A 9,949-nucleotide genomic window follows, 5' to 3' on the forward strand; every position below is an offset into this window, starting at 1 on the left:
TCGTGTCCAGGCTGCCCGGCCAGTGACTTGGCACGAGCAGCTCCTAGGCTGGTAATTATAATAACAACCTTGCAGAACTTGAATGTGTGTGTGAATGGAACGTTATAGCTATAGCTGATTGCTTGCTCAGATTCTTCCTGTATTCACAATAAACACAGCGTATTGCCTTATCCCCTGAACAAGATCCTGCTGGTTTTTATTTTCTAAGTATAACAAATCCTGCCTGCAGCAGCTGCTGCTATCCCAGTCCAGGGCCTTCATTCAGATCTCCTATTGGAACCTGTTAGCACCCCACACCCACAACGCCCAAGTGTAAGGGACGACCCAGGGTGTTGGGGAAGGGAGCCTTCCAGCCCTGTACAGCTCTGGAGGTGGACGAGTTGACCATCTTTCCAGAACTGCACAGCAGATGGTGCAAAGAGGCAAAAAGCAACTAGCCTGTGTCAGTACAACACCCCAGGAGAGGTGACTGCGTGGCTGATGATCAGATTACCCAGCGCTGTTCTTTTTCCTTTTTGTGGTTAAGTTTTGAGCAGAGTTTGCTTTTCAATACAAACATCATGATACCAAACGGAAACAAACGCCATGAACGTTAGAAACATGGTGACAAAGTTCCTCCTCTACCTTGGTGGGTCCTACTCTTATTGGCAGATTTGCTCACCTCAGTGATCTTCTCCTCTGGTGGAACCCACAGTCTGGGTCAACTCCTCCTGTATCTGATAAGAAGTTGGGAGGTTTGGGGGGAACCCGGGCCCGCCCTCTACTCCAGGTTCCAGCCCAGGGCCCTGTGGATTGCAGCTGTCTAGAGTGCCTCCTGTAACAGCTGCATGACAGTTACAACTCCCTGGGCTACTTCCCCATGGCCTCCTCCAAACACCTTCTTTATCCTCACCACAGGACCTTCCTCCTGTGTCTGATAACGCTTGTACTCCTCAGTCCTCCAGCAGTACAGCCTCTCCCTCTCCCTCTCCCTCTCCCTCTCAGCTCCTTGCACCTCTTGCTCCCAGCTCCTCACATGCCCACCACAAACTGGAGTGAGCTTCTTTTTAAACCCAGGTGCCCTGATTAGCCTGCCTTGATTGGCTGCAGGTGTTCTAATCAGCCTGTCTGCCTTAATTGGTTCTAGCAGGTTCCTGATTACCCTAGTGCAGCCCCTGCTCTGGTCACTCAGGGAACAGAAAACTACTCATCCAGTGACCAGTATATTTGCCCTCTACCAGACTCCTGTACCCCACTGGTCTGAGTCTGTCACAACGTGTAACGCTCGCCTGTAACACCGCGTAGCGTTAACATACACATGCAAAAACCATTCTAACCTCGTTAATATCAAACGATACAGTGAAATAGATCCACACTTTACAGCTAACCGGGGAGGAGACAACCCAGACAAGGCCACATCTAGCTTTTCTAAAGCGCTTTTCATGTGCAGATCTCAAAGCGCTTTCCTTACATAGGAGGCTGTTCCCCATTTTACAGATGGGGAAACTGAGCCCTAGGGCAGGGATGTGACTTGTCCAACGTCACGCCGCAGGCCAGTGGCAAACCCAGGTTTTCTGAGTCCACTTGCTCAATCCATTAGGCAACACTGCCTTTCTCTGGGTTTCCAGCTAGAGCAGGCCTGCTCCATGTTCACCCCTAGTTAAGCAGTGGGTGTGCTGTGGCAGCTGCTTGTCACACTTATCTTGCTGTTACCCCCACTTTGTCTCTTGTCTTAGCCCTAGATCAATGAGTCTCCAGTTTCTCCATTTGGGGATCCCACCTGGGAGCCCTCTCCAACTTGGCATTACAGGAAGGGCAAGTAGGTCATGACCCCCCTGGCACCGGTGTGTGAGCCCCCTGGAGGGTTCAAACCCCTGACTTCGATTGTAGGTGCTTTGAGGCAGGGACTGTGTGTGTGTCCAGCACCCGGCACAAGGGGCTGTGGTCAGGATCTCGAGGTCTTACCACAATTCCAGACCTGCTGAGTGCCATGCAGCCCACGCGGCACTCCTGCATTGTGCTGCTCTGAGGTGTGTCATTGCAGATTGGGCAGGGGGGCAACTTTAACCAGGGGCTACTTAGGCACTTGAAAACTCCATTTTTTTGACAGGAGCCCTGTATTTAATTCCTTTAGAAAAGAAAGAAAATGGAATCAATATTAGACCCACTCAGCTCTGATAACAAGTTCTGACGTCTTGTGACAAGTTACTTAAGGGACCCTGGTAAGGTTTAAAATTTTAATGTATATTCTGACTTTATTACTAACTCTGTGGAGAGAGGCCCCGTCAGGACGCCTGGGTTCTATCCTAGCTCTGGGAGGAGAGCGGGGTCTAGTGGGTGATAGCAAGGAGCAACTATATCTGGGTTCTATATAATAACATCAGAACGGCCACACTGGGTCAGACCAAAGGTCCATCCAGCCCAGTGTCCTGTCTTCCAACAGTGGCCAAGGCCAGGTGCCCCAGAGGGAACGAACAGAACAGGTAATCATCATGTGATCCATCCCCTGTTGCTCATTCCCAGCTTCTGGCAAACAGAGGCAAGGGACATGCAGAATTCTATAACATGTTGGCGGGTGATTTTCAAGCTCCATCCACTCCTTGTAACACTGAGACTGACACACAAAACTAAGGACCCCTCCAACCCCTAATGCGGTACGTAATTTCTGGAAGGCCCTTTACCCAGGCTAACAGCCTGGCTCTTTGTCGATGGATAGTGAGTTGATCACGTGCAACGGTTTCTGAGCCTGCCGCAACCTCTGGGCTAATGTGCCTGGCCATTTAGCCAGCACTTAATTTGTACTGAAAGAGGTGCCGAGGCTCAAGCAATGTCATAACTGATGTGGCAAGCCCAGAGGTGCCAGGGCTATGAACTGCCAAGCCCAGAGGTGCCAGGGCTATGAACTGCCAAGCCCAGAGGTGCCTGGGCTTGGCCCAGGCACAGATTTAAGCCCTGCCTTTAGCTACAGACAGCCAGGCTGGGTCCCTGCAGATGGCCCGAGCAGCGGTGTCATTACACTCGGCTGCACTGGCTCTAACCACTGGTTGGTGCGCTGGTCTCAGACCCTGGTCACCTCCCATTGCAGCCCTAGGCACAAACAGCTGTATCCCCCAGAGGAGAACAGCAGGTTTTCTTCTGGCTGCTCTGGGAACTGACGTAAGAGCAGCTTGGGCTGCAGAGTCTGAGTGGGGCTGTAGTGTCTGGGCTGAAGGCTGATGAGCCATTCAGGGGAGGAGGGACTAATGTGAGACCCCTGGAATAATGATTGGAGGGGGGTTTACGCTGCCAAATGTTGGAGGGGACTTTGGATGCTGAGTTGACAGGAGTTTAGCGCTGTGTATGGGGGGTTTGTAGTTGATTAGTGGGAGCTGTCCCTTAACAGCAGCGGCTGGCGGGCTGAGAGTGGGTTTGAGACTGTGTGCAGTGCAGGACAGTGGGTGTTTCCCTGGGGGCAGAGTGGCGGGGCCTGGCTTGGGTGAGAACCTCCCACTGGCCTGGCCGTGCTCATGTGGACCGGCTGCCTGGGGCATTGCTCAGGCACGGCAGGGCTGGCACTGCAGGTCCCTGGTTTGGATCGAGCCCAGCACGGCGGGGACCGATCGCTGCCCCTGACTGAGATGACTGTGGTGGCTCTCTGCTCCAGCCCCCATGTCACAAACTCCACGGGCCGACAGCACGGAGGCTGAGAACAGCCTGGGCTATGGGGACTGAGCCTCCCCAGCACCCCTAGAACAAGGTCCCCTCAGATCAGGGCGGGGGGAGCTGACCTGATAGATACACTGAGAGCTCCATCCCCAATGCTGTCTTCCCCTGCCACAAAACCTGCCCACACAGCTTAAGCCGGAGTGATATGCAAATTAGCCTGTGGAATAATTTGCATTCAGACATCACCCCTGGAGCAGCGCAAAGCTCAACGGGAGGCGATGCCCTTCAGGGAACATAGAGACCCACCTGCCCACTCGGGCGCCGTGGTGTTAATAACTGTAATTAGCATCGTTAGCTAATTAGGTGCAGCTGATGTCCTGCCATGATCAGAAAGGAGGATGTGCCACCAAGCCAGGCCCATCCCCCACACCCAGGGAGATGATGGTGCAAAGGGAGCCAGCAGCTCTGAACAAGGTGACCAGACAGCAAGTGTGAAAAATCGGGATGGGGGTGGGGGGTAATAGGAGCCTATATAAGAAAAAGACCCAAAAATCAGGACTGTCCCTATAAAATCGGGACATCTGGTCACCCTAGCTCTGAACCAGGAACCAGCTCTGGGAACCAGGCTTTGCATATTAAATACTTTGGCCCAGACCCTCAAAGGTATTTAGGTGCCTACCTCATGGGAGTCAGGTGCCTAAATACCTTTGAGGATCTGGTCTGTGGCCCCAAACCAGGGGTAGGCTGGCAAGATGCAGCTGTTTACTCCAGGCTGCCGGCTGGCCCACAGTCTGCAGGTCACGCTGTGCCTGCTCTGGGAACTGATGTAAGAGCCAGGGAACAGGGCTCAGCAGCGGAGTGGCTGGATCCCTCCCATGCATCCTCCATCCGGGACCCTGCCCCGGCGGGAGAGGATCCTTTTCAGCACCCCCCAGGGCACCAGTGCAGCCTCAGCACCACAGAGGCCAGCATGCGAGAGGCAAAGACGGAGTCCGGTGCTGTCCATGCGCTGGGAACGGTTCTGAACCTCCCTCCATGGCCCTCAGCTTCTAAGAGCTGCTGGGTGGGGTGACAGAACCCTCTGCCCATCAACCCTTGGGGAAGCCTGGGGGAAATGCCCCAATTTGCTTCTGCCCCTCGATGCCACTGGGATACACTTGGGCAAAGCAGCAGGTCAGGGATGCAAAGCACAGACCCGGTCTCGGGGGGGGAGGAACCGTCCTGTGAAAAGCAAAACAAGCCGCCCCAACAAGGGGAAACAGGAAACACCTGCAGCAAGCGATCAGAGCAAAGTATTGACAGAGGGGGGAAACGACACAGTGTGGAAAAAGAAAGTCCTTCCCTGGTGGGCACGTGAGCAGGGCTGGGAGCCGGGCTGAGCTTCCAGCATATTGCGCAGTTCAAGAATTATTGTTAGTTATGGTTACAGCCCCTAGAAGTGAGCAGGGCTCTGAAAAGGACAGACAGACAGAGTGACGCTGGCAGGCTGGGCAGCAGCTCGTGCCCAAGTCCCCACGGCCCAGCTGAACGCTGACAAATACCCAGCTAGAATCAGTCTGGCTGAGCTGGGTTAGTATTGTTAAACTAGCGATGGGGATTATAAGAACTTCTTCAGCGGTTAGACATTATTGAATGCTTGTGAGTTGCTGCCTGCATTAATCTCACCTATAACATCCGTATCCCCTATTGTTAGGTAATATCTGCGTGGTTGTATTATGAGCCTCTGTGACTATGTAAATCCCTGGACAGGAGAGAGAATGTGAGGTGCTGATCGGCAACAGAAGGTGTTACCCCCTCCCCAACGAGAAAAGGTCAGTCCACAGCTGCTGGACTATTGCGGGACATCCGGACTGATTAGGCCTCAGCTGGAGCACCGTGTCCAGGTCTGGGCTCCACATTTCCTGAAAGATGTGGACAAATCGGAGAGAGTCCAGAGAAGAGCAACAAATGAAGGTCTAGAAAACATGACCCAGGAGGTTTGTTTAGTTTGGAGAAGAGAGGACTGAGAGGGGACATGAGAACAGTTTCCAAGTACATAAAAGTTTGTTACAAGGAGGAGGGAGAAAAAATATTCTCCTTAACCTCTGAGGACAGGACAAGAAGCAACAGGCTTAAATTGCAGTAAGGGCGGTTTAGGTTGGACATTAGGAAAAACTTCCTAACTGTCTGGGTGGTTAAGCATTGGAATAAATTGCCTAGGGAGGTTGTGGAATCTCTGTCATTGGAGATTTTAAAGAGCAGGTTAGACAAACACCTGTCAGGGATGGTCTAGATAATTAGTCCTGCTGTGAGTGCAGGGCACTGAACTAGATGACCTCGAGGTCCCTTCCAGTCCTACCATTCTTTGATTCAAGAGGACAAAAGACTTTGTTTTCTTCTCTCCCCCATCCCCACTCCCATGAAGATGAGTCATGCAAGTGGATTCCTCCCATCAGCTGAGTTTGCAGCTCAGAGCACATGGCAGGAGGAAGATAAAAACCCCAAAGAAAAGGAATGAGGGATCTCTGTGCTGCTTGGACTCTGAGAGGGGCAAAGTGTTTCTAGGCGTAAGTGAGAGATTCCCCAATTGCTTGGTCTGGGTTAGCTCTTAAGGACATATAGAGTTTGCTTACTATAGAAGCTTCTGTTACCTTTTGAAGCTTAAGATTGTAACTCATTGTGTATGTTTACCTGCTTTAATCTTGTAATAAACACACTGGTTTCCTTTTCCTTTTTAATAAATCTTCATATAGTTTATTCTAGGATTGGCTACAAGTGTTGTCTTTGGTGTGAGATCTCAGGTGAGAGAGACAAGATGACCTGAAGAAGAGGTCTGTGTCAGTTCGAAAGCTTGTCCCTTCCAGCTCAAAAGTCTCTCTCCACCAGAAGCTGACCCAGGAAAAGCTATTACCTTCCCCACTTTGTCTCTTTAGTACGGCATTATGGTAGTCTTTAATTATATGATCACAGATTATTTCCCTGACTTTGTTCTCGGAAATGACTGAACCATTTTAGTTAAAACTTTCCAGCAGAATTCAGCCAGAGGCAGACTCTCATCACAGGAAGTTTCAGCACAAACAGTTAAAGTTTGGCAAAGTTACAAGCAACTGAAAATATGGTCTTCCAATGGGGCAACTTTGTGCAGTCCTGCCCGCCCCCCAGCGTAAATCAGAGCAGCTTCGGGTTGGCTCTAACTTATGCTCTGGTCCCAACGTGCCCTGGGGAGCAGAGAGCAGTCACCGTGCAGTGTGCTCTGGTCAAGCCCCTGATCTGCTCCCACGGGCCCTGGGGAGCACAGAGCAGCCACGGTGCAGTGTAGTCTGGCCATGCCCCTGATCTGCCCCCACAGCCACAGTGCAGGGTGCTCTGGCCACACCCCTGATCCGCCCTCACGGACCCTGGGGGGCAGAGAGCAGCCACAGTGCAGTGTGCTCTGGCCACGCCCCTGATCCGCCCCCACGGACCTTGGGGGGCAGAGTCCAGCCATAGTGCAGGGTGCTCTGGCCACGCCCCTGATCCACCCCCATGGACCCTGGGGGGCAGAGAGCAGCCACGGTGCCGTGTGGGTTCAGGGCCCTGTGCAGAGGGGACTCTCGGGGGCCATTTCCAGCCACTCTAAGGCCCCTTACACTGCCACAGTGGCATAAACGAGGCCTCGGTGCCAGTGAGCATCGCCTCAGGCCCGTAAGATTCTAATCCGGGGCTGATTCTGAGGGTCCCAAAGCTTGGGGGTTGGGCCTCAGGGTTTGGCCCAGACACACTTGGGCACTGAAGGTTCCCTGTGGAACAAGCCTGACCCATTTCTCCCAGGCCTGGGCAGCGGGTGCTGAAACCACCCATTGCGACTGGCAATCAGGGGAAGGCTTAGCATGAAGACACGAAATTCTGCCAAGCAAGGACTCTACCCACAGGGAAATCATTTCCCAGCCTCGGTGGGGCTGAGCCCTCCCAGCCCAGCCTGGCAGGGAAGTCCCAGCTCAGCTCCTGGGGGAGGATGGGCTCTCTGGCTGGTTCTTAGCTCAGGCAGAGCTCAGCTGTCCCGAGGGTCCTTTATGCCCAGCAGGGAAGCGGCTGGGCTGGCAGTAGCCTGGTGCAAAGAGATGCCCTTGTTTCTCTGCTGCGGCAGGTGAGCCTCGTGACATCTCCTGAGCCGTACGGGAAGCTACCACATTGGTGTCCTAGCTGAAAGGACCATGGGCCTTGCCCTCTGTGACAGCTATGTCAACCCACCGCCACACCCTGGGCCCTGTGTGAGCTCCCCAAGATCTCCTCAGGATGTGCAGGACAGCTCAGGCTCATCACTGCAGTGCCAGAGCCAGCTGAGAAGGGCAGAGGGGTTTCCCAGTGAGAACGGGCTACCCAGAGATGAGAGAGGATGGCCCACACTGGCCCTGAGCTGCAGAAAGTGGCAGCAATATGGGCCAAAACAGCCCCTGAGAGCCTCCCCTGTGCTGAGGCCTCCCCAGCCAGGGTGGGGCCCTGTTCCCAGCCCCTAGCATGGGGGGGGTGAATTGGGGGAGTGCCCAGCGCACCCTGCACTCTACCTATCCTCTGCTCCCATGGATCCAGAGAGGCTGGGTACAACAGCCTGCAGGTAGCCCCAGCTCAGACCCAGTGGGAAGCCCAAAGGTGACTATCTAGATTGCAAACTCTTTGGGGCAGGGAGCATCTCTTTGTTCTGTGTATGCACAGCACCTAGCACCATGGGGTCCTGGTCCACCACTGGGGCTCCCAGGCAGTACTGCAGACATGTGATCATAAGAATTAAAGCCACTTTAACCCCTCGTGCGCCCTGGCCTTCCCCAAGCACAGGGGTGGGGCATGTGGGGACCAGGACCCCAACAATCATTTCATTGTCATTGCTATGTGCTCAGCGACTGCTGGAGATCATTGCTCAGAGGGCCTAGACTCCAGAGCAGCTCTGGCTACACCCATTGCCGGCTTCCTCCCTCCACTGCGCTGCCATTAAAAGCAACTGCCGCATTTTTCCCACAGCTGCCCTGCGGAGTGAAGAGCTTCAAGAACTAGACGACAACCTGGGACTTCAAGCTGAGACGCCTCCAATTAAAACTCTGGTGAGGTAGCAGGGGCTGCACGTCTTCAGGTCCCCAGTGCAAATCCAGCTTTGCCTGGCAGGGACTCAGAGCTGCTTGGTGCACCCCCAGGGAGACGAGTTCAGGGGGAACCAGCCCAGCTCGCCCAGGGCTTAGTGACGATGTCACAGTCAAGTGCCAATCACAGCTGAGGTGCATCGGCAACTGCAGCTCAGGACTGAGTGGGGCATGAAGATCCAAACAGCCGGCTGCACGAGATGGAGCCTGTCTGAGGACCGGGGCCAGGGGCGCAGGAGGGGAGTTTACCCGGGCACTGCCCTCACTGTATGTGTTCGGGCAATAAATAGATCCGGAGCGGCAGGGCCGTCGTTCCAACAGCAAATTCGCAACAGGGGCTTGGAAGTGCCAGGCCCTGAAATGGCCGCGCCCAGGGCAGGACTGGGAGCAGCTGGGGCGGGAGTGATTATCGTAGGCCAAGAATAACACCTCGAAGCAGCAGCCCTGCCCGGCCCAAGCAATGACGGAGAGCAAAGGGGAGGAGGAAGGATGGGGACCGGATGTTCTGATAACCAGGGAATGGGGCCAGCTCGGTACCTAGGTTAAAGGGAGAGGGTGTGTATGGGCTAGATGGGCCAGGCAGGACAGCTGCTCTGAGGTGTTATTCTTGGCCCTGCCCCATGCTGCTCCCAGCCCTGCCCTGGGTGTGGGCTGTTCAGGTCCTGGTGCTTCTTTCTTTCTTTCCCTCCCCAAACACCTCATCTACCTACCTATCTAGCCCCGTACACCCTCCTTTTCTCTTTAACCTAGCTACCCAACTGGCCCCATTGCACGGGGTTTCAGAACATCCCGTCCTGATCCTTCCCCTTCGCTCTCAATAATTCCTTGGGCCAGGCAGGATAGACAGATAGATAGACAGAGTGAATGGGGATGGCTGGACAGACAGACAGGAGCTGGGGATGGCTGGACAGACAGACGGGAGCTGAGGATGGGTGTGGCTGGACAGACAGACGGAGCTGGGGACGGGGGTGGCTGGACAGACAGACAGACGGAGCTGGAGACGGGGGTGGCTGGACAGACAGACAGACGGAGCTGGGGACGGGGGTGGCTGGACAGACAGAGGGAGCCGGGGGCGGGGATGGCTGGACAGACAGACAGACAGAGCTGGGGATGGGTGTGGCTGGACAGACAGAGGGAGCCGGGGGCGGGGGCGGGGGTGGCTGGACAGACAGACAGACAGAGCTGGGGATGGGTGTGGCTGGACAGACAGAGGGAGCCGGGGGCGGGGGCGGGGG

This window comes from Gopherus evgoodei, chromosome 24 (assembly GCF_007399415.2).
Source record: "Gopherus evgoodei ecotype Sinaloan lineage chromosome 24, rGopEvg1_v1.p, whole genome shotgun sequence".
In the NCBI taxonomy this organism is placed as follows: domain Eukaryota; kingdom Metazoa; phylum Chordata; order Testudines; family Testudinidae; genus Gopherus; species Gopherus evgoodei.